The 24,824-nt window shown below is 47.8% G+C and overlaps 2 long non-coding RNA genes across 2 annotated transcripts in view; one reads left to right on the top strand and one right to left on the bottom strand.

Moving 5' to 3' along the window:
• Positions 1-18,026, top strand: part of LOC134969595 (uncharacterized) — a 272,623-nt gene extending 254,597 nt beyond the window's left edge. The window contains exon 3 of the long non-coding RNA XR_010189506.1: positions 17,792-18,026. This is a non-coding gene — a long non-coding RNA (uncharacterized LOC134969595). The remainder of the gene's footprint in view (positions 1-17,791) is intronic.
• Positions 1-24,824, bottom strand: part of LOC134969593 (uncharacterized) — a 640,552-nt gene that overhangs the window by 29,876 nt on the left and 585,852 nt on the right. The gene's annotated exons all lie outside the window — the stretch shown is intronic.

The raw sequence follows: 24,824 nt of genomic DNA, 5'->3' as shown, positions 1-24,824 counted from the left end.
TTCAAAGGGAGACAGATTAAGAGGGGACCTGGGAGTGGTTCTGATGCTGTATAGTACAATGGGTAGAGCTTCTGGCCATGTCAATCCTGTCTCTGCCATAACTTTGCTCAGTTTATTTTTAATGGTGCTGTTCACTCTTTCCACCTTCGCACTCGCCTGTGGACGGTATGGAGTGTGCAGCTTGCTATCAATTCCCATCAACTTACACATTCCTTGAAAGACATCACCTGTAAAATGGGTACCCCTATCACTTTCAATTATTCTAGGGATACCATATCTACATACAAATTCCTGCACAATTTTCTTAGCAGTAAACATAGCGGTATTTGTGGCCGCAGGAAATGCTTCGACCCAATTTCAGAAAACATCTATACAAACAAGTACATATTTCAAATTTCGACAAGGGGGTAATTGAATGAAGTCAATCTGTATTACTTGGAAAGGGCCGCCTGCAGGTGGGATATGAGATGGTTCTGTTGGTATTGCCTTTCCGATGTTCTTTCTCAAACAGGTAAGGCATGACATTGCTCTCTTACTTGCATGAGATGAAAATCCTGGGGCGCACCAATATGCTCTTACCAACTTGCACATTCCTTCCTTGCCCAGATGAGTCAGCCCGTGTGCTGCCTCAGCTAAACATGGAAGATATGCTCTGGGGGCCACCGGTTTACCTTGTCCATCCGTCCAGAGTCCCGAGGACTCCTGGCCATATCCCTTTGCCTTCCAGACTGCCTTTTCCTGTGTGGAACACAAATTTTGCATTTCACACAACTTCTGTGTGTTGATGGTATTAAATACCATCAGTTGCGTGGTGTCTGTCTGTCTGGGGGTACCAGCTGCTAACTTAGCTGCTTCATCTGCTCGGCTGTTACCAAGTGATACTGGGTCCTGGCTATATGTGTGTGCTTTACACTTGATAACAGCCACTCTGTCGGGTTCCTGTATCGCTGTTAGAAGCCTTTTGATGTGAGCTGCATGCGCTATCGGTGTACCAGCTGCCGTCATGAAATTTCTGAGGCGCCATAGGGCACCGAAATCATGGACTACCCCGAATGCGTATCTAGAGTCGGTGTAGATATTGGCTGATTTGCCCTTAGCCAATTCACATGCTCTGGTTAGGGCGACCAGTTCAGCAACCTGGGCTGAGTGAGGTGGGCCTAGCGGTTCCGCTTCTATGGTGCCTTGGTCATCTACGACTGCGTATCCAGTACACAAGTCTCCCGAGTCTGACTGTCTGTGACAACTACCGTCCGTGTAGAAAGTTAGATCTACATCTTCCAGTGGGTTGTCACTGATGTCAGGCCTTGCGGTAAAATTTTGGGTCAAATATTCCATACAATCATGTGTGTCTTCCTTTGTGTTAAATTCTCCTTCCCCACCACTCTCATCCTCCACCCTTTGTGCCTGTCCAGGCACACCTGGGAGATATGTTGCAGGATTTAATGCACTGCATCTCCTTATGGTGATGTTTACGGGGGCCATTAGTGCCAATTCCCATCTTGTAAACCGCGCTGATGAGACGTGCCTGGTTTGGGCAGAATTTAGCAAGGCTGACACTGCATGTGGTGTATGAATTGTGAGGTTGTGACCTAGCACTACATCTTCGCTTTTCGTTACTAGCAATGCTATCGCAGCAACGCTTCGCAAGCATGTGGGGAGGGATCGCGCTACCGTGTCTAGCTGAGCGCTGTAGTATGCTACTGGCCTGCTGGCATCACCGTGCTTTTGGGTTAAGACGCCTGCCGCGCAACCAGCACTTTCTGTTCCGTACAGCTCAAAGGGTTTCCCATAGTCTGGCATACCTAATGCTGGTGCCTGCGTTAGGCACTGTTTAAGTCTCTCAAATGCCATCTCGGACTCGTCTGTATGCGAAATCCGATCAGGTTTGTTTGAGGAAACCATCTCCTGCAAAGGTAACGCTAGAATGGAAAACCCTGGGATCCAGTTACGGCAATACCCACACATTCCTAAAAATGTTCTGATCTGTTGCTGGGTTTGTGGCAGAGTCATGTCTCTAATTGCTTGAATTCTATCAGCGGTCAGGTGTCTCAGTCCTTGTGTTAGACAGTGTCCCAAATATTTTACCTTAGTTTGGCATAATTGCAACTTGTCTTTGGAAACCTTGTGTCCTGTGTCTGAAAGATGAAACAGGAGCTGTTTCGTATCCTTCAGGGATGCTTCCAATGAATCAGAACACAGTAGTAGATCATCCACGTACTGTATTAATACTGATCCACTCTCTGGTTGGAAAGACTGTAAACAATCATGCAAAGCCTGGGAAAAGATACTTGGACTGTCTATGAAACCTTGTGGTAATCGAGTCCATGTGTATTGGACTCCTCTGTATGTGAATGCAAACAAATATTGTCTGTCAGGGTGCAGAGGTACCGAAAAGAAAGCGGAGCAGAGGTCAATAACAGTGAAAAATTTCGCAGTGGGAGGGATTTGCATAAGGATGTAAGGATGACAGCTGGATTTGGCACTACGGGGAACTGACTCTCAACTATTTTGTTAATCCCCCTTAGATCCTGCACTAGCCGGTAACCCCTCCCCCCACTCTTTTTCACAGGGAAGATGGGACTATTGGCAGTGCTGGACGTTCTTACCAGAATGCCCTGTTGTAGCAAGCGCTCTATTACAGGATACACTCCTAACTCCACCTCTGGCTTCAGAGGGTACTGTGGGATTTTTGGAGCTATCCTACCATCTTTTACTTGTACAACTACCGGAGCTACGTTTGCCATTAATCCAGTGTCCTGTCCATCTTTAGTCCAAAGTGACTCTGGTATCTGGGATGTCATTTCCTCTACTTGGGATGGAGTCCTATTTGTCATAATGGTATGTGACATTAATTTTGACGGGGAGTCTAACATGTCTCGCACTTCCTGAGCGTGATTCTCAGGTATGTCCAAGAATACACCTTCAGGAGTACAATAAATGACGCACCCCATTTTGCACAATAAGTCTCTTCCCAGGAGATTAGTCGGTGCCGATGCAGCCAGCAAAAAGGAATGCTTGGTATGTAACGGCCCTACTGTAATCTCGGCTGGTTTGCTAACAGGGTAGTGCTGGACTACTCCTGTTACTCCTATGGCTGGAATTGTCTTACCAGTGGTTCTCATGCCCACTGTCGAATTTATCACTGATTTGGCCGCCCCTGTGTCTACAAGAAAGTTTAATGATTTACCAGCTACATTGATTGCAATTTCTGGTTCACTCCCAAGACTTGCAATCAATTTTACTGGCTGCAGATTACAGGTATGGCCACACCCCTATTGGGTATGGTGACCTCCCTGAATCCCGCTGGCAGCAACTACTTGTGAAGGGGTGAAATGGGAACTACCAGTGGCTTGCCAGTCTCTGTTCGGGGGGGTATCTTTTTGTTTCCCCTGTATGTGGCTCATAACTCCGTCTCTGCGGACCTTGCTCCCAATGTCGTGTGTCGTGTCGTTGTCTAGGGGGTTGGTATGATCTTTGCGAATTTTTCGCTCTACAGTCTCGTGCTATGTGTCCCTGTTTATGACAAAAATAACATGTTACCACCTTTGACTTACCCACAGGGTTTGGTGATATAAACACAGGCTGTTTTGTGGTCAGGGCCTGTATACTTACTGACATTAACTTATCACCTTGCGACTCCCTGTGTCTGGTGATATTCCGGTCGTGATCAATAGCAGCCTCTCTCAAAGTAGCCACCGACAGACCTCGCCAACATGGTTGTGTGGTCTGTACCCTGGTCTTTAATGCCTCTTTTAAACCATCCATTAGCACAGATACTGCTACTTCTTGATGATTTGCATTGGTCCTAATGTCCTCTATGCCAGTGTACTTTGCCATTTCTAATAATGCCCGGTGAAAATAATCAGCAGCTGTTTCTGACTCTTTTTGTTTAATGGAAAAAATTCTATTCCATTTGGCTACAGCTGGGAAATACTCCTTTAACTGTGAATTTATTCTTTTTATGTTATCTTTGTTGTACACATCTGTAAGAGGTACATCCTGATCCAGTCCACAGTCAGCTAAAAATTGAGCTGCGTCGACATTGGAGGGTAAACATGCCCTCAGCAATACCTGCCAATCTTTGTTATTGGGCTCTAAAGTGTTTCCTAGGTCTCTGATGTATTTTTGGCTAGCAACTAAGTCTTTTCTGGGGTCAGGGAATTCAGACACTATGGTCCTTAATTCCATTCGGGAAAACGGGCTGTACATGGCAATGTTCCTAACAGGAGTGACTCCTGAAGTGTCCGTTTTCCCATTTGGCACTACTATTACCTTAACAGGATTAATTCTAACAACATCATTCTGTGTAGGTTCTACAGTCTGTGGTGAAATAGTCTCAGCATAGTGTATGGTGCCGTACTTACCCGTTGATACGACCTCACCTGTCCCTCCGCTAGGGGGCTTTGTTACTAATCTTATGGGTTGGGCCGTGCCTACTGTCGTTTCTGATATGGTGGCTGCTAGAGAGAGCGCCGATATTGTTGCCGATTCGTCTTCCTGATCACACTCCTGGGGAAAGTTCAAAACAGGGTACAACTTGCACGGGTTAATACTTGCATGGGTTAACTTATTAACATTATCCTTAACATTTATACAGTTGCTAAGTGCCTGTTTGTTACCCCCTGATGCGTCATTCTCCGCAACCAATTTCTCTCCTGATATGTATGGTGGCGGCGGGGCCGTGGCTATCAGTTTTCTGATAGGGCCAGATCCCGCCGCCTGAGCCAATCCTCTCTGTATTTCACCCTCCTGTTGCCATAGCTGCAAATAATCATAATGTTGGATTCGTCTCTTTGCTGATTTAATGAGACATATCCTTCTCCTTAAATTCATTAACACTTCTGGGCTGAAGCTACCTACTCTTGGGAATTTCTCCCCGTCATGTACAGTCATTTTCTCCCATTCATCACATAAAATTTGTGTGTGTCTTCCGTATTTTTCACACATTACATACCTTGCCGACCCGACTGGTCGGTTTACAGAATCAACCCGAACCGAGGTTGATCGCCCCCTTCCTGAACAACTGGCCCCCATAATTTGCAGGTGTTGCTTGCTCTACCTTTGACCTTTATATCAGGGTCTTCAGCGAACCCTTACAAAAAAACCAAAATATTCAAAGATAGGTTGACGGTGAAGTTTACCGAGCACCTCACTCACTCGCCCACGCCGACCAATATGCCCACACACTGATATAGTGCTGGCGTACTCGACCCAGGGCCCCTATTAACCTGAGTTTACTGGAACATGTGGGTGTGATCCGAAGAGCATTAACCCTTTCCAGTAAAGGTGGGGTTGTCGGATAATTCCTGAGTGACCAGAGAATTTCCCTTTTTGGTTAAAATAAAAAATTACACAAATCACGTTAGAATGTACAAATAGCGTTTATGACCGGGTTTGTACACAAATGGTACTGGTCAGGTTACTAACTAATGCACACAATTACGTGCGGTACAATCGTTCAGTACATAAGCAACTAATCTTATGTACGGAGCGACCAGTGGAATCGACATTCAGCAGCTGCAAATTCCTTCAGCCTGAGCTTTATTTTCCTATATGGGTGTCGCACCAACCCTTCTTTGGTGTTGTGCCTTGTCTCTATAGCGGACTTCCTTGTCTGCTGTACCTGGACCTCCTGGTCTGTTATGCGACCTCCTGGTCTGACCTCCTGGTCTGTTACAGTATGACCTCCTGGTCTGCTACACTCTAATGCTCAAATTTTATATATGTTTAACCAGAGATGCCTCCCTAGCCACCATGTATGTCACTTACACGTATGTACCTTCACGAGAACTCGATGATTTCTGTGGTTCAATCCCCAAAATTGTAAAACTTAAAAACACTCACTCATCACATACACACTTTTGTTTCTATTTCTGCGCAGAAATTTTTCTTTAGACCAGATGTGTTGTAAATTTGGAGAAGGATCTGTTAATTTAAATTTCGGATTTAAAATAGATTTGCGCTACTTATCGCCTGATGCGCTACTTATCGCCTTTTGCGCTATTTATCGCCTTTTGCGTTACTTATCGCCTGTTGCGTTACTTAAAAATCAACACTATCGTGTGACTTGAGTTACGTGGGCGTACCCAGACGCTCCGTTGCGTAATTTACGCTGCGTGCGTCGGCCTTTTGCGTACGCGAGTCTCAGCCCTTTGTTAGAGACACGTGTACACAAAGCCAATGTCCACCGTAACACAACTAACACGTTTATCAATGTAGATGATCCTTGATCGTCTACCGCGCAACACACCAATCTCTCCTTTTACCTTTAGGTAGAGCTGTGTGTGCTTTACACTTTATCCCTTATCGCATTACTTTTACACTTTAACTATGAAATAGCGACAAATCTCTCTTAGCACGTTTTATCAATTATAAAATGGCAAACAGGAGAGTGATATATGAAAATACACGAATGAAAAAGAAATGCAGATATGTGCGTGTGTACGCAAGACAGAAATAAACAGTTTTAAAAGACACTATGTTGTTCTTACCTCCGGTTCCGGATTCCTTCAGCACCCTTTACTAAGCGAAGCAGACGCTTATCCCGTCAGCACTGCGAAGAATATGATCTCCCGCCCTTTGCTGATGGATAATGTCTGCTGAAATTACCTAGCAGAGATATGTGAAGGACAGGACGAGCCGCCAATTGATAAAGCTAAATATTTATCTTATATAAAACCCTTTATGAGGTCTAAGAACACTGTACGCTATTTACGTATGGAGTACCGTAAGGGTACGCTCGTTGCGTAACAATCGCTTAGCCGTGGTCGAGACGCTCAAGCGTCACGTTCGCTCACGGCCAAGAGATCACAGGCAGGCACGCTATTGGCTGCCGACTAACGTAATGATTCGCTATAGCGTAGCGGCCGCTCGGGACCACGAGGAGATCACCAGCGGCGCAGACGCTCACAATGTTAAACCTTTATATCTAAACCATAAACAATGTAATATGCTGTAAAACCTTAGTGTAGAGATAGGGTGTAGATGCAACACAGTGTAACCTTATTAACTTAAAAGCTGTTTGAGCGTCACCGACGCTCTGAGAATACTTAACACTATAAGAAATACACAGATACCGTGCTTAGGGTCCAACGCCTAATATATATATATTATGAATGTTATACTTGCAAAAGAATTATTACAATACAAGTCATACACTACAATATAACATAGACTACCTAACCAGATAACTACACATGAAATACAATACAATACTATTACGTTTAAGAGAATACGAGAGAAGAGAAGAGAGAGAGAGAGAGAGAGAGATATGGCCCATAATAACAAGAAAGACAATATGATTGCGGAGAAAACTTACGCACAAAGGAAACGATCGCATGCGCCTCTGGACATCCAGCTCCCGATTTTCAGCAATGATAACCGTTGAAGAGTGAGAGCTGGATGTGATCGGCTTGTCTATTTATGCCCCACACACAATACAATTCAATGGTCCCTACAATCTCATTGTTCATTGGACATAGGAATTCCTCCTCGCATTATAACAAAAGGTCATAGGTTGATTCATACAGGTGGGCTGTGACGATTTCCAACTGCTCAGGTGGGTGGGAAACTAGGTTTCCCGCCGCATGGATAAGTAAGTGCAAATAATAGTAAATGGACATAAACTTCTTATGTCCATAACTATTCGCACGAGCGATTAATCCGCTTCAAACCAACACCGGAATTTTGCTAATTAAATACTCTTCCGATGGATACTAAACACCACTGTATTACTCCTGTCTGACCCTTCGTATCAAACAAAGAGGGATTTCTCTGTCCACGAACATGCTACATTAACTAAACTTTCAGATTCTATCAAAGGGACCATAATCTACAAAATACATTATATGGTGAAAATATGTAACGATTGAGTCGCACGCTACGAACACATGAACTCTACCGTAAATGCACATACCGCGCGCCCGCGGGTGCCCGCAACAGCGAGTATGCGCACGCACGGGAGAGCGCACGCATGCGCAGCGCAGACCTGTATGAGGTACAAATATGGCAGTGTGCATCGTGATATTTTTCTGACTTTGACAGTGCCATCCTGCCACTTGTACTAAACACAGTGCCATCCTGCCACTTGTACTAAATACAGTGCCATCCTGCCACTTGTACTAAATACAGTGCCATCCTGCCACTTGTACTAAATACAGTGCCATCCTGCCACTTGTACCAAATACATTGCCATCCTGCCACTTGTACCAAATACAGTGCCATCCTGCCACTTGTACCAAATACAGTGCCATCCTGCCACTTGTACTAAACACAGTGCCATCCTACTACTTGTACTAAATACAGTGCCATCCTGCCACTTGTACTAAATACAGTACCATCCTGCCACTTGTACTAAATACAGTGCCATCCTGCCACTTGTACTAAATACAGTGCCATCCTGCCACTTGTACTAAATACAGTGCCATCCTGCCACTTGTACTAAATACAGTACCATCTTGCCACTTGTACTAAATACAGTGCCATCTTGCCACTTGTACTAAATACAGTGCCATCCTGCCACTTGTACTAAATACAGTGCCATCCTGCCACTTGTACTAAATACAGTGCCATCCTGCCACTTGTACCAAATACAGTGCCATCCTGCCACTTGTACTAAACACAGTGCCATCCTACTACTTGTACTAAATACAGTGCCATCCTGCCACTTGTACTAAATACAGTACCATCTTGCCACTTGTACTAAACACAGTGCCATCCTACTACTTGTACTAAATACAGTACCATCCTGCCACTTGTACTAAATACAGTACCATCTTGCCACTTGTACTAAATACAGTGCCATCCTGCCACTTGTACTAAATACAGTGCCATCCTGCCACTTGTACTAAACACAGTGCCATCCTGCCACTTGTACTAAATACAGTGCCATCCTGCCACTTGTACTAAATACAGTGCCATCCTGCCACTTGTACTACAGTAAATACAGTGCCATCTTGTTACTTGTACTATATACTGTGCCACCCTGCTGGTTGTCCCAAAACTGAATGATATACTTAAACTTTTGATTGATGGTATTTGTTTGCCTGTATGTCACTGTCCATGGTACTGATAAAGTTGATAAGGAATGAAATCCACCCTGTTATTGTTGATGGGACAATGGACCAATCCAGATGTGGACCCAATTTGAGCATTCTGTGCGTGTAAAAACACATGGAATTATATATAAAAAACTGGGAGAGAATTCCATGTGGAGACAAAGTGTCCCATTGAGAATATTGTCACGACAGAAGCAAGTTTTATAGCAAATAGACATTATAAATAAATATGATGTCTACAAGAGATTAAATATAAAAAATGTAAAGGTGGGTACACACTAGGCGATGTGATCAGTGGGCGACATCACTTAGTGTTTCCCCTCCTGGGCCGGGTCGCCCAACAGTGATATCGCACAGTGACGTCATGCAGCTGCCAGCCGCGGGGCCATACATCGCTCGTCGTCAGCTGCATACACACTGGGCGATATAGTAAACTATGTCGCTCAGGAGGGAGAAAATGAGCGATATAGGGGGTCATTCCGACCCGATCGCTCGCTGCAGTTTGTCGCAGCGCAGAGATCGGGTCGGAATTGCGCATGCGCCGCAGTGCGCCGGCGCATGGCAGCTTTCGTTGCCTAGCGATCGCCTCTGAGACAGAGGCGGTCGCTGGCCGGTAGGGGGCTGAATGGCGGCGTTAAGCTGCCGTTTAGGAAGAGCGGTCCGGCCAATGCAGGCATGGCTGGACCATTGGGGGGGGGGGGGGGGGCCGCGCCGGCTGCGTGACAGCGGCAGCGACAATTAACTCCCGGCCAGCGGCAGGAGCTGCGCTGGCTGGGAGTTACTCCTCAAATACAAAGGCGATGCTTTTGTATTTGTGTGGGGGAGGGCCGGCATTGACATGCGGGGCGGACTAGCCCTGTGCTGGGCGTCCCCCCGCATGTCAGGGAAGAAGATCGTAGCTGTGCTAAATTTAGCACAGCTATGATCAACTCGGAATGACCCCCATAGTTTACTGTATCGCTAAGTGTGTATGCACCTTTAGGGTTCCCCATGATTTCCCGTTAATGCCAGCCTATCAAACTGCAGGTAGCATAGGAAACACTCAGATACAATCATTGGGTGGTCTTCAGTATGCCGGCTGTTGGGATCCCGGCGCACAGTATACCGGCGCCGGAATCCCCACAGCCGGCATACCGACACTTATTCTCCCTCGTGGGGGTCCACGACCCCCCCGGAGGGAGAATAAAATAGCGCAGCGAGCCCGCAAGGGGCTCATTTGCGCTCGCCACACTGTCAGTATGCCGGCGATCGGTATGCCGGCGGTCGGGCTCCCGGCGCCGGTATGCTGGTAGCCGGGAGCCCGACCGCCGGCATACCATACTACACCCACAATCATTCTGTGGCATGTCACTATGGTTTAGCATCTTTATACCTTCGTTTATAAGATGATCTGCCCTGTTTTTATTTCATTTAATGTATAAAACGTATCCTATAAATTTAAACAGACCAATAATGAAAATGAAGAGTCTTCATGCAGCGCACACAAATGAATCACCACCAATGAAAGGCAGCTGAATAGTGAGAGAAAGCTTCATATGACTTACATGCCCTCACATATCACCAGTGCTGTAACTAGATATTTTAGCACTGTGTGCAAGAAACAACAACGGCGCCCCCCCCCCTCCAAATATAAAACAGGGGCAATGCTCCAAAAATATATGGGGCGTGGCTTCATGGTTGAAGGGGCGTGGCCACATAGCTCCCTTTTACACAGTACGGCATGTAGAGTCCCCTTTTACACATTACGGCAGGCAGAGTCCCCCCCTCTAACATAGTACGGCAGGTAGAGTCCCCTTTTACACATTAGGCAGGTAGAGTCCTCTTTTACAGATTAGGCAGGTAGAGTCCCCTTTTCTCTAACGTCTTAGTGGATGCTGGGGACTCCGAAAGGACCATGGGGAATAGCGGCTCCGCAGGAGACTGGGCACAAAAGTAAAAAGCTTTAGGACTACCTGGTGTGCACTGGCTCCTCCCCCCATGACCCTCCTCCAAGCCTCAGTTAGATTTTTGTGCCCGAACGAGACGGGTGCAGGCTAAGGGGCTCTCCTGAGCTGCTTAGTGTAAAAGTTTAAAGTAGGTTTTTTATTTTCAGTGAGACCTGCTGGCAACAGGCTCACTGCACCGAGGGACTAAGGGGAGAAGAAGCGAACTCACCTGCGTGCAGAGTGGATTGGGCTTCTTAGGCTACTGGACATTAGCTCCAGAGGGACGATCACAGGCCCAGCCATGGATGGGTCCCAGAGCAGCGCCGCCGGCCCCCTTACAGAGCCAGAAGAGTGAAGAGGTCCGGAAAAATCGGCGGCAGAAGACGTTCCTGTCTTCAATAAGGTAGCGCACAGCACCGCAGCTGTGCGCCATTGCTCTCAGCACACTTCACACTCCGGTCACTGAGGGTGCAGGGCGCTGGGGGGGGCGCCCTGAGACGCAATAAAACACCTTTTTTGGCAAAAAAATACATCACATATAGCTCCTGGGCTATATGGATGCATTTAACCCCTGCCAATTTTTCCATAAAAAAAGCGGGAGAAAGGCCGCCGAGAAGGGGGCGGAGCCTATCTCCTCAGCACACTGGCGCCATTTTTTCCTCACAGCTCCGTTGGAGGAAGGCTCCCTGACTCTCCCCTGCAGTCCTACACTACAGAAACAGGGTAAAACAAGAGAGGGGGGGGGCACTAAATTGGCATATAAATATATACAGCAGCTATATTAGGGAAAAACACTTATATAAGGTTATCCCTGTATATATATATATAGCGCTCTGGTGTGTGCTGGCAAACTCTCCCTCTGTCTCCCCAAAGGGCTAGTGGGGTCCTGTCCTCTATCAGAGCATTCCCTGTGTGTGTGCTGTGTGTCGGTACGTTGTGTCGACATGTATGAGGAGGAAAATGGTGTGGAGGCGGAGCAATTGCCTGTGTTAGTGATGTCACCCCCTAGGGAATCGACACCTGACTGGATGGTCTTATGGAAAGAATTACGTGATAGTGTCAGCACTTTACAAAAGACTGTTGACGACATGAGACAGCCGGCAAATCAGTTAATACCTGTACAGGCGTCTCAAACACCGTCAGGGGCTCTAAAGCGCCGTTACCTCAGGTCGATACAGACACAGACACGGACACTGACTCCAGTGTCGACGGTGAGGAAACAAACGTATTTTCCAGTAGGGCCACACGTTACATGATCACGGCAATGAAGGAGGTTTTGAACATTTCTGATACTACAAGTACCACAAAAAAGGGTATTATGTGGGGTGTGAAAAAACTACCTGTAGTTTTTCCCAAATCAGATGAATTAAATGAGGTGTGTGATGAAGCGTGGGTTTCCCCCGATAAAAAACTGCTAATTTCTAAAAAATTATTGGCATTATACCCTTTCCCGCCAGAGGTTAGGGCACGTTGGGAAACACCCCCTAGGGTAGATAAGGCGCTCACACGCTTATCAAAACAAGTGGCGTTACAGTCTCCTGATACGGCCGCCCTCAAGGAACCAGCTGATAGGAAGCTGGAAAATATCCTAAAAAGTATATACACACATACTGGTATTATACTGCGACCAGCAATCGCCTCAGCCTGGATGTGCAGTGCTGGGGTGGCTTGGTCGGATTCTCTGACTGAAAATATTGATACCCTGGACAGGGACAATATATTATTGACTATAGAGCATTTAAAGGATGCATTTCTATATATGCGAGATGCACAGAGGGATATTTGCACTCTGGCATCAAGAGTAAGTGCGATGTCCATTTCTGCCAGAAGAGGATTATGGACGCGACAGTGGTCAGGGGATGCGGATTCCAAACGGCATATGGAAGTATTGCCGTATAAAGGGGAGGAGTTATTTGGGGTCGGTCTATCGGACCTGGTGGCCACGGCGACGGCTGGGAAATCCACCTTTTTACCCCAAGTCACCTCGCAGCAAAAAAAGATACCGTCTTTTCAGGCTCAGTCCTTTCGTCCCCATAAGGGCAAGCGGGCAAAAGGCCACTCATATCTGCCCCGGGGCAGAGGAAGGGGAAAAAGACTGCAGCAGACAGCCTCTTCCCACGAACAGAAGCCCTCCCCCGCTTCTGCCAAGTCCTCAGCATGACGCTGGGGCCTTACAAGCGGACTCAGGCACGGTGGGGGCCCGTCTCAAGAATTTCAGCGCGCAGTGGGCTCACTCGCAAGTGGACCCCTGGATCCTGCAGGTAGTATCTCAGGGGTACAAATTGGAATTCGAGACGTCTCCCCCTCGCCGGTTCCTGAAGTCTGCTTTACCAACGTCTCCCCCCGACAGGGAGGCTGTATTGGAAGCCATTCACAAGCTGTATTCCCAGCAAGTGATAATCAAGGTACCCCTCCTACAACAGGGAAAGGGGTATTATTCCACGCTGTTTGTGGTACCGAAGCCGGACGGCTCGGTGAGACCCATTTTAAATCTGAAATCCTTGAACACTTACATAAAAAGGTTCAAGTTCAAGATGGAGTCACTCAGAGCAGTGATAGCGAACCTGGAAGAAGGGGACTATATGGTGTCTCTGGACATCAAGGATGCTTACCTCCATGTCCCAATTTGCCCTTCTCACCAAGGGTACCTCAGGTTTGTGGTACAGAACTGTCACTATCAGTTTCAGACGCTGCCGTTTGGATTGTCCACGGCACCCCGGGTCTTTACCAAGGCCGAAATGATGATTCTTCTTCGAAGAAAAGGCGTCTTAATTATCCCTTACTTGGACGATCTCCTGATAAGGGCAAGGTCCAGAGAACAGTTAGAGGTCGGAGTAGCACTATCTCAAGTAGTACTACGACAGCACGGGTGGATTCTAAATATTCCAAAATCGCAGCTGATTCCGACGACACGTTTGCTGTTCCTAGGAATGATTCTGGACACAGTACAGAAAAAGGTGTTTCTCCCTGAAGAGAAAGCCAGGGAGTTATCCGACCTAGTCAGGAACCTCCTATGACCAGGACAAGTGTCAGTACATCAATGCACAATGGTCCTGGGAAAGATGGTGGCTTCTTACGAAGCGATTCCATTCGGCAGATTCCACGCAAGAACTTTTCAGTGGGACCTGCTGGACAAATGGTCCGGATCGCATCTTCAAATGCATCAGCGGATAACCCTGTCTCCAAGGACAAGGGTGTCTCTCCTGTGGTGGTTACAGAGTGCTCATCTCCTAGAGGGCCGCAGATTCGGCATTCAGGATTGGGTCCTGGTGACCACGGATGCCAGCCTGAGAGGCTGGGGAGCAGTCACACAGGGAAAAAATTTCCAGGGCTTGTGGTCAAGCATGGAAACGTCACTTCACATAAATATCCTGGAACTAAGGGCCATTTACAATGCCCTAAGTCAGGCAAGACCTCTGCTTCAGGGTCAGCCGGTGTTGATCCAGTCGGACAACATCACGGCAGTCGCCCACGTAAACAGACAGGGCGGCACAAGAAGCAGGAGGGCAATGACGGAAGTGACAAGGATTCTTCGCTGGGCGGAAAATCATGTGATAGCACTGTCAGCAGTGTTCATTCCGGGAGTGGACAACTGGGAAGCAGACTTCCTCAGCAGACACGATCTTCACCCGGGGGAGTGGGGACTTCACCCAGAAGTCTTCCACATGATTGTGAACCGTTGGGAAAAACCAAAAGGTGGACATGATGGCGTCCCGCCTCAACAAAAAACTGGACAGATATTGCGCCAGGTCAAGGGACCCTCAGGCAATAGCTGTGGACGCTCTGGTAACACCGTGGGTGTACCAGTCAGTGTATGTGTTCCCTCCTCTTCCTCTCATACCAAAAGTACTGAGAATCATAAGAAGGAGAGGAGTAAAGACTATACTCGTGGCTCCGGATTGGCCAAGAAGGACTTGGTACCCGGAAATTCAAGAGATGCTCACGGAAGACCCGTGGCCTCTACCTCTAAGAAGGGACCTGCTTCAGCAGGGACCATGTCTGTTCCAAGACTTACCGCGGCTGCGTTTGACGGCATGGCGGTTGAACGCCGGATCCTGAAGGAAAAAGGCATTCCGGATGAAGTCATCCCTACCCTGATCAAAGCCAGGAAAGATGTAACCGTGCAACATTATCACCGTATTTGGCGTAAATATGTTGCGTGCTGCGAGGCCAGGAAGGCCCCTACGGAGGAATTTCAACTGGGTCGATTCCTGCATTTCCTGCAGACAGGACTGTCTATGGGCCTCAAATTAGGGTCCATTAAGGTTCAAATTTCGGCCCTGTCAATATTCTTCCAAAAAGAACTAGCTTCTGTTCCTGAAGTTCAGACGTTTGTCAAGGGAGTACTGCATATACAGCCTCCTTTTGTGCCTCCAGTGGCACCTTGGGATCTCAATGTAGTTTTGGGTTTCCTAAAATCACATTGGTTTGAACCACTCACCACTGTGGACTTAAAATATCTCACATGGAAAGTGGTAATGCTGTTAGCCCTGGCTTCAGCCAGGCGTGTCTCAGAATTGGCGGCTTTATCCTATAAAAGCCCTTACCTAATTTTTCATACGGACAGGGCAGAATTGAGGACTCGTCCTCAATTTCTCCCTAAGGTGGTTTCAGCATTTCACTTAAACCAGCCTATTGTGGTGCCTGCGGCTACTAGGGACTTGGAGGATTCCAAGTTGCTGGACGTAGTCAGGGCCCTGAAAATATATGTTTCCAGGACGGCTGGAGTCAGAAAATCTGACTCGCTGTTTATCCTGTATGCACCCAACAAGCTGGGTGCTCCTGCTTCTAAGCAGACGATTGCTCGTTGGATTTGTAGTACAATTCAGCTTGCACATTCTGTGGCAGGCCTGCCACAGCCAAAATCTGTAAAAGCCCATTCCACACGGAAAGTGGGCTCATCTTGGGCGGCTGCCCGAGGGGTCTCGGCTTTACAACTTTGCCGAGCAGCTACTTGGTCAGGGGCAAACACGTTTGCTAAATTCTACAAATTTGATACCCTGGCTGAGGAGGACCTGGAGTTCTCTCATTCGGTGCTGCAGAGTCATCCGCACTCTCCCGCCCGTTTGGGAGCTTTGGTATAATCCCCATGGTCCTTTCGGAGTCCCCAGCATCCACTAGGACGTTAGAGAAAATAAGAATTTACTTACCGATAATTCTATTTCTCATAGTCCGTAGTGGATGCTGGGCGCCCATCCCAAGTGCGGATTGTCTGCATTACTTGTACATAGTTATTGTTACAAAAATCGGGTTATTGTTGTTGTGAGCCATCTTTTCAGAGGCTCCTTCTGTTATCATGCTGTTAACTGGGTTCAGATCACAAGTTGTACGGTGTGATTGGTGTGGCTGGTATGAGTCTTACCCGGGATTCAAAATCCTTCCTTATTGTGTACGCTCGTCCGGGCACAGTATCCTAACTGAGGCTTGGAGGAGGGTCATGGGGGGAGGAGCCAGTGCACACCAGGTAGTCCTAAAGCTTTTTACTTTTGTGCCCAGTCTCCTGCGGAGCCGCTATTCCCCATGGTCCTTTCGGAGTCCCCAGCATCCACTACGGACTATGAGAAATAGAATTATCGGTAAGTAAATTCTTATTTTACACATTAGGCAGGTAGAGTCCTCTTTTTCACATTAGGCAGGGAAATGTGTGTGTGTCACATTAGGCGAGTGTGTGTGTGTGTGTGTGTGTGTATCACATTAGACAGGGAGAGTGTGTGTGTGTGTTTTGTCACCTGTGGGGGACGATCCGGCAACCTGACAGGCACAGACCTGTTCAACAGGCGCTCCCACTCCTACTCCATTGCTGATGCGGCGGTGAGTCTAACAGACGGCATCAGCAGAGGCAGGTCATATACGGCAGCAGGCGGCTTCAGTAGCGCTCCCTCTCCTTTGCACATGCAGTGGCGGCGGATCTCACAGGAGGAATTAACAGAGGTAGCGGCGGCTCATATACGGTAGCTGACGGCTTCAGTAGTGCTCCATCTCCTTTGCAGCGATGGCAGGTCTGACCGGCGGAATTACCGCATGGGGGACTGTGCTGTGTAACACCAAATGGCACCTATGCCACCGCTCCCCGTCCCTTACAGAGGCGACAGCGGGACACAGGCGCCGGCGGATAGCATAACTTTCACTACTCCCTCACTCACTATGTGGGGGTGTGCTGCCTGATGGTGCGCCTTCAGTGCAGTTGCGCTGTGGGCAAGGCACCATCGGCACACACCTAGTTACGGCCCTGCATATCACATAGTGTTTATACGCTGGGAGAGAAGAACTGGGTAACTGTATGGAATCTATAGGTGCTAGATTCTGTTTTATGTGTGCTGTACTACAGGAAATGTTAGTATGGAATTGGAAAAAGGCAACAAGAGGGGAGTGAGGAATGTACAGATTAGCAGTCTGAGGGGCCTGGATCAGCAGGGTGCATTGCTGTGACAATATGCCGAGTGGGGTCCATCTGATTTCTCAGCCGCCCTGTTGGAAAGCTGTATTTGAACCTTATTTAGCTCAAGTAAAAGTTATATTACAGCATCCTGATCCTATGACCAGTCCGCGTCCCTGCCGCTGTGCAATTCCATATAAAACTTTACCTAAATGGCGGACGTTTTAAATTCAACTTTACTCTCTCATTTGTTTTTTTAACTTCCGATTCAATTTCCTTAGCTCTTGGAGATATCAATACAATTTAATACTGTATATTTACATTACAAATGTTTGCAGAGCAAGCAACATGAATTATAGTGGTTCTGGTTCTATGCATGGAAGTAATAACCATTTCTGGAAAATCTCTTGATTTAAGATGCCTTTCTTCTGCAGGTCACTGGGTTTGGTGCCGGATTTCTCAGTGCATGAAGTGTTCCACAGTGACCTTTGCAGTAGGGCAATGCATTCAGCAAAAGGTGGACACAAGCAATAGGATCTTTAAGAATGTCTCGTTCATCCTAAAATATTTCCCTGTAGCTTTTGGCACCTTGGGATGGCCCAACACAACTGCATGCCTTTATAAACACTAATAAAAAACACTGTAAAAAGCCAACTGGCAACCTCCTTCCATCCAGAGAGTCTAGAATCTGCAGCCTGATGCCTCATTTATCACCGGGAATTAATAAAATATCCTTCAGAAGAAAAAAAAAAGAAAAGCAAGAGAGAGAGAAGAGGACTTATTTAGAAGGAAACCAACACATGTCCAAAATAAATCTTAGGTGACAAACGTAGCTTATGAGATACTTGAGAGGCTGCTGCACATACAGCAGTCATAGACTAGTTCTGGGTATATAAACACACCAAGTGCCAGGATGTTACGGTGCCAAAGTTGGATCCTGTTACATATTTTGCATCTACATTTAAACTGTGTGTAGTGACGCTGTCACAGCTCTGAATGTGTAGATGAAACAGTCTGCCCAACACAAGGAGCCTCACACACATTCCACCTTGGAACATTTAACACTTTTTTATTGCGTAATGTGACACTTTAAATACCTTACTGTATTGTTTTGTATTAGTTTACCTAACCTCCTGCAGGAAACAGCCAGGACTATCTATCACACACACACACTGGGAAGGCACCAGCAGCACTGTGGAAGATGCATTATGACATTTTTAAGATTATTTCTCTTACGTCCTAGAGGATGCTGGGGACTCCAAAAGGACCATGGGGTATAGACGGGATCCGCAGGAGCTTGGGCACACTGAAAAGACTTAATCTGGGTGTGAACTGGCTCCTCCCTCTATGCCCCTCCACCAGACCTCAGTTAGACTTTGTGCCCAGGACTGACTGGACACTCACAGGGGAGCTCTCCTGAGTTTCTCTGGAAAATACTTTTTGTTAGTTTTTTTATTTTCAGGGAGACCTGCTGGCCACAGGCTCCCTGCAGCGTGGGAGTGAGGGGAGAGAAGCAGACCTACTTCTTCTTAGTTAAGGGCCCTGCTTCTCGGCTACTGGACACCATTAGCTCCAGAGGGTTCGATCACTTGGTGCGCCTAGCTGCTTGTTCCTGGAGCCACGCCGTCACCCCCTCACAGAAGCCTGAAGAAAGAAGTCGGGTGAGTATGAGAAGATCAGAAGACTTCAGGACGGCAGAAGACTTCAGTAACGGAAGGTACAGCACAGCGGTAACGCTGTGCTCCATGCTCCCACACACATCACCAACGGTAGTTACAGGGCGCTGGGGGGCGCCCTGGGCAGCATGTTACTGAAGTCGGGGACCGGCAGAAGGCTTTCGGTGCCTCGGCACCGTTTCTTAAACCCCCGCTGGCATCTTATTCATTTTCAAATTTGGCGGGCTGAAGCACGCCGGGAAGGGGGCGGAGCTTCGTCCCGCGGCTCACAGGCGCCATCTTCTCCTTCAACACGCGGCTGAAGGAGACGCTGCCGGGACCTCCACATTCCTCTCACAAGTAACGGGGAGATATTCAGAAGGGGGGGCGCAGTACAGTGCTTCTTATCATTATAAATTAAGCAGCGCTGGGTACATATATCTTTTGTCGGGATATATGGGCGCTGGGGTGTGAGCTGGCATGCTCCCTCTGTGTCCTCTATCTGGGCTTCATTGTGGGCCTGTCACCTAGCTGGGACGTTCTGTGTGTATCTGTGTGTCGGTACTACGTGTCGGCATGTCTGAGGCTGAATGTTATTCACCAGAGGAGGTTATTGGGGGAGCGGATGCTGGGCTAGATTTGGGACTGTCGACGCAGCCGACACCTGATTTACTCGCATTGCTCAGTATCGGTATGGGTGAGTAGTGCTATTGCTAAATGGGCTGAGAATTTAGCTAATGATACGGATACCCTTGATAAAGATAATGTTCTTTTGACTCTTGGTTATATCAAGGACGCTGCAGATTACCTGAAGGATGCGGCGAGGTATGTCTGTCTCTTGGGATCAAGAGCCAATGCCATGTCGATATCAGCCAGGAGGGCGAAGAGGGCTATGGAAGCGTTACCCTTCAAAGGTACTGTCTTGTTTGGGGACGGCTTGGCTGACCTGGTCTCAACAGCGACTGCGGGTAAGTCCTCTTTTCTTCCTTATGTTCCCACACAACAGAAAAAAGCACCACATCAGCAGATGCAGTCCTTTCGTCACAATAAATACAGGCGTGGAAAAGGTTCGTCCTTCCTCGCTTCAAAAGGTAGAGGAAGGGGAAGGAAACCACCTGCAGTGTCAGGCGCCCAGGACCAAAAGTCCTTCCCTGCTTCTACCAAGTCCACCGCATGGCACTGGGGCTTCCCTGGGGGAGTCCGGACCGGTGGGGGGCCGTCTACAAATATTCAGTCAGGTCTGGATTCAATCAGACCTGGATCCTTGGGTCCTAGAGATTGTGTCTCAGGGATACAAGCTGGAGTTTCGGGAGATACCCCCTCACCGGTTCTTCATTTTGGCGTTACCAGTAGCTCTTCCGGACAGGGAGGTGGTGCTGGCAGCGATACAAAAATTGTGTCTACAGAGGGTCATTGTTCCCGTTCCCTCGTCCCAACGGGGGGAGGGGTTCTACTCGAGCCTCTTTGTTGTGCCGAAACCGGACGGTTCGGTCAGACCAATTCTAAGTCTAAAATCCCTCAATCCATACTTGAAAGTTTTCAAGTTCAAGTTGGAATCTCTTCGAGCGGTAATTGCCAGCCTGGAAGGGAGGGATTTTATGGCGTCAGTCGACATAAAGGATGCCTACTTACATGTCCCGATATGTCCTTCACATCAGGCCTTCCTCAGGTTTGCGATACAGGATTCTCATCACCAATTTCAGACGCTGCCGTTTGGGCTTTCCACGGCTCCGAGGATTTTCACCAAAGTCATGGCGGAAATCATGGTTCTCCTTCGCAAACAAGGAGTTACAATTATCCCGTACTTGGACGATCTCCTGATAAAGGCGAGGTCCAAGGAACGGTTGCTGAGAAGTGTAAATTTGTCACTGTCTGTTCTGCGACAGCACGGTTGGGTGCTCAATTTGCCAAAATCTCAGTTGATTCCGACCACTCGGCTGCCTTTTCTGTGCATGATTCTGGACACGGATTTACAGAAAGTATTTCTTCCAGAAGAAAAAGCTCTGGAACTGCAGACGATGGTCAGGGAACTTCTGAGGCCGACGAGTGTGTCGATCCATCACTGTACTCGGGTTCTGGGGAAAATGGTTGCGGCGTACGAAGTCATTCCATTTGGCAGGTTTCATGCCCGGGTGTTTCAGTGGGACTTGCTGAGCAAATCGTCCGGGTCTCACCTGCACATGCACCGGAAGATAAGTCTATCTCCCAGAGCCAGAATTTCTCTCCTGTGGTGGCTACAAGGTCCTCACCTCCTAGGGGGACGCCGGTTCGGTATCCAGGATTGGGTACTTCTGACAACAGATGCAAGTCTCCGGGGCTGGGGTGCAGTCACCCAAGGAAGGAACTTCCAGGGGAATTGGTCGCTCCAGGAAGCTTGTCTCCACATAAATGTTCTCGAGTTAAGAGCCATCTACAACGGCCTGCTGCAAGCAAGAAGCCTTCTTCAGGGTCGACCTGTCCTGGTACAGTCAGACAACATCACAGCGGTGGCACATATAAACCGTCAAGGCGGAACAAGGAGCAGAGCGGCAATGGCGGAGGCCACAAGAATCCTTCGCTGGGCGGAACAACACGTGAGCGCCCTGTCAGCAGTCTTCCTACCGGGAGTGGACAACTGGGAAGCAGATTTCCTCAGCAGACACGATCTCCATCCGGGAAAGTGGGCTCTTCACCAAGAGGTATTTGCAGAGGTGACAAAACGTTGGGGAATTCCTTTGATCGACATGATGGCGTCTCGTCTCAACAAGAAGCTCCCGAGGTATTGTTCCAGGTCAAGGGACCCCCAAGCCAGTGCAGTGGACGCCCTGGTGTCTCCGTGGGTGTTCCAGTCGGTGTATGTGTTCCCTCCACTTCCTCTCATTCCAAAGGTACTGGGGATCATTCGACGAGCAAGGGTTCAGGCGATTCTCGTCGTTCCAGACTGGCCAAGAAGGGCCTGGTACCCGGATCTTCAGGAATTACTGGTGGAAGATCCTTGGCCGCTTCCTCTAAGAGAGGACCTGTTGTTGCAGGGTCCATGCGTGTTTCCAGACTTACCACGGCTGCGTTTGACGGCATGGAGGTTGAGCGCCAGATCTTAGCTCGTAAGGGTATCCCCAGGGAGGTCATTCCAACTCTCATTAAGGCTAGGAAGGAGGTTACGGCGAAACATTATCACCGTATATGGAGAAAGTATGTTTCCTGGTGAGAGTCTAAAATGGCTCCTGCGGAAGATTTTCACTTGGGGCGCTTTCTCCACTTTTTACAGGCGGGAGTAGACGCAGGCCTGAAATTAGGTTCCATCAAAGTGCAGATTTCGGCTTTGTCTATTTTCTTTCAAAAAGAATTAGCGGTTCTCCCAGAGGTTCAGACTTTTGTGAAAGGAGTAATGCATATCAATCCTCCGTTTGTGCCTCCTGTAGCTCCATGGGAGCTTGATGTGGTCTTACAGTTTCTCATGTCTTCCTGGTTTGAACCTTTGCGTAAGGTTGAATTGATATTTCTCACTTGGAAGGTAGTTATGCTGTTGGCGCTGGCGTCTGCCAGGCGGGTGTCAGAGTTGGCGGCCTTATCTCATAAGAGCCCGTACTTGATTTTTCATTCGGATAGGGCGGAATTGAGGACTCGTCAACAATTTCTGCCGAAAGGTGGTTTCTTCATTTCACATTAACCAACCTGTTGTGGTCCCGGTGGCTACGGAAGCTGTGGCGATTCTAAAATCTCTGGATGTTGTAAGAGCGTTGAAGATCTACGTCACTAGGACAGCTGTTGCCAGAAAAACTGAGGCGCTTTTTGTCTTGTATGCTTCCAACAAAATTGGTCATCCTGCTTCAAAACAGACTATTGCACGCTGGATTTGTAGTACGATTCAGCAGGCTCATTCTTCGGCCGGACTACCGGTGCCGAAGTCAGTAAAAGCCCATTCTACCAGAAAAGTGGGCTCATCTTGGGCGGCTGCCCGAGGCGTCTCGGCGTTACAGCTTTGCCGAGCAGCTACTTGGTCGGGTTCAAACACTTTTGCTAAGTTCTATAAGTTTGATACCCTGGCTGATGAGGACCTTGCGTTTGCTCAGTCGGTGCTGCAGAGTCGTCCGCACTCTCCCGCCCGTTCTGGAGCTTTTGGAGTCCCCAGCATCCTCTACGGACTAGGAGAAAAGGATTTATCGGTAAGTACCAAAATCCTATTTTTTTTGGTGCATCTGTTTAGTGTCAGAAACAGAGATCGGGGGAGGGGGAGGACCTACGACTTGGAATGGTGACAGGGCAACACTTCTGGGCCAGCACGGGCATCCCACTGGTCTTCAAAAGGGATGTACGTTACCCTTAATTTCTGTAATAAGTTACAACAGTAAATTTAATCAGAGAGTAACCTATGACTGCATGTTCCCATTACTGCAATAGACACCACCTGCAGCTAATTGGGGATCCGGTCTGAAGATCGACAGTGTCTAGGTCGACAATGTTTAGGTCGACCACTATAGGTCGACATGGATGGAAGGTCGACAGGGTTTCTAGGTCGACATGTGCTAGGTCGACAGGTCTAAAGGTCGACATGAGTTTTTCACTTTTTTTGGGGGATTTTTTCATACTTAACGATCCACGTGGACTACGATTGGAACGGTAAAGTGTGCCGAGCGAAGCGGTAGCGGAGCGAAGGCACCATGCCCGAAGCATGGCGAGCCATGCGAGGGGACGCGGTGCATTAATTTGGGATCCCGGTCACTCTATGAAGAAAACGACACCAAAAAAAAAAAAATTCCTCATGTCGACCTTTAGACCTGTCGACCTAGCACATGTCGACCTAGAAACCCTGTCGACCTTCCATCCATGTCGACCTAGTGACTGTCGACCTAAACATTGTCGACCTAGACACTGTCGATAAAACGAACCACACCCGCTAATTGGAGAGTGTGACTGCTGACAGCAGCACAGAGAATTGTAGCACAGACAACTCCAGTGTGGGTGGGTATAGGCCAGCATGTACAGCAGCCAATTACAAGAAGAAAACATTAGGAGCAGCACAGAATAATGATGCCAGGGTCCTGTTACACTGGTGTGGGAAGGAGGACATGCATCAGGCTTGTTTATGTATATCCTGTGATAGTCACCCTAATGATCTTATATATTACCACACAATATAACTGGCTGCAATGTAGTAGTGTGCGTGGTCAGGTTTAGCTTAAGTGGTGACTGGAATATGCACATCATAGTCTAGTATTATTATCCTTTATGTATATGGCGCCACAAGGGATCCGCAGCGCCCAATTACAGAGTACAAAAACAAGTAAGCAAAACAAGAAAACAGTGACTTACAGTTGAAGACAACATAGTACAAGTACAGACATAGCTGCATCAGCAGACGGCACTGACAGAAGTATCAGGGTGGCAGAAATCTGCGCAATTTGGTGCTGTCGAAGAGAGTCTGGAGTAGAAGATGGTTTAAGTAAGGAAAAGCACGTGAGGGAAAAGGGCCCTGCTCGTGAGAGCTTACATTCTCAAGGATAGTAACCATTTACATGCATTTAGTAGGTTATGTAGCCCATACATCACCTGGGGCAGTTCTACATTTTACAGATAACTGGGTAAAACAACATGGCAATGTATGGGGTTCACTGATTGTTGATTTCGACCAAAAAGTGATCGGAATCAGTGAACCAATCTGTCCAACATGTTGGATTTCACCGACCAGTCAGAGGTGTATGGTAACAATCAGCCGATTTGCAGACAGTTACTAGTATTTTACTAAACTTTCATGATTTGCAGTTCTGATCTTTGGAAGATAATTATCTGCGAATCACTGTAAAAATATCGTCCATGTACAGTATGGGCACAT

Source organism: Pseudophryne corroboree, chromosome 11, assembly GCF_028390025.1.
Source record: "Pseudophryne corroboree isolate aPseCor3 chromosome 11, aPseCor3.hap2, whole genome shotgun sequence".
Lineage (NCBI taxonomy): Eukaryota > Metazoa > Chordata > Amphibia > Anura > Myobatrachidae > Pseudophryne > Pseudophryne corroboree.
Note: the sequence above shows the minus strand (reverse complement) of the source record. Positions and strands in the feature narration are given on the sequence as shown.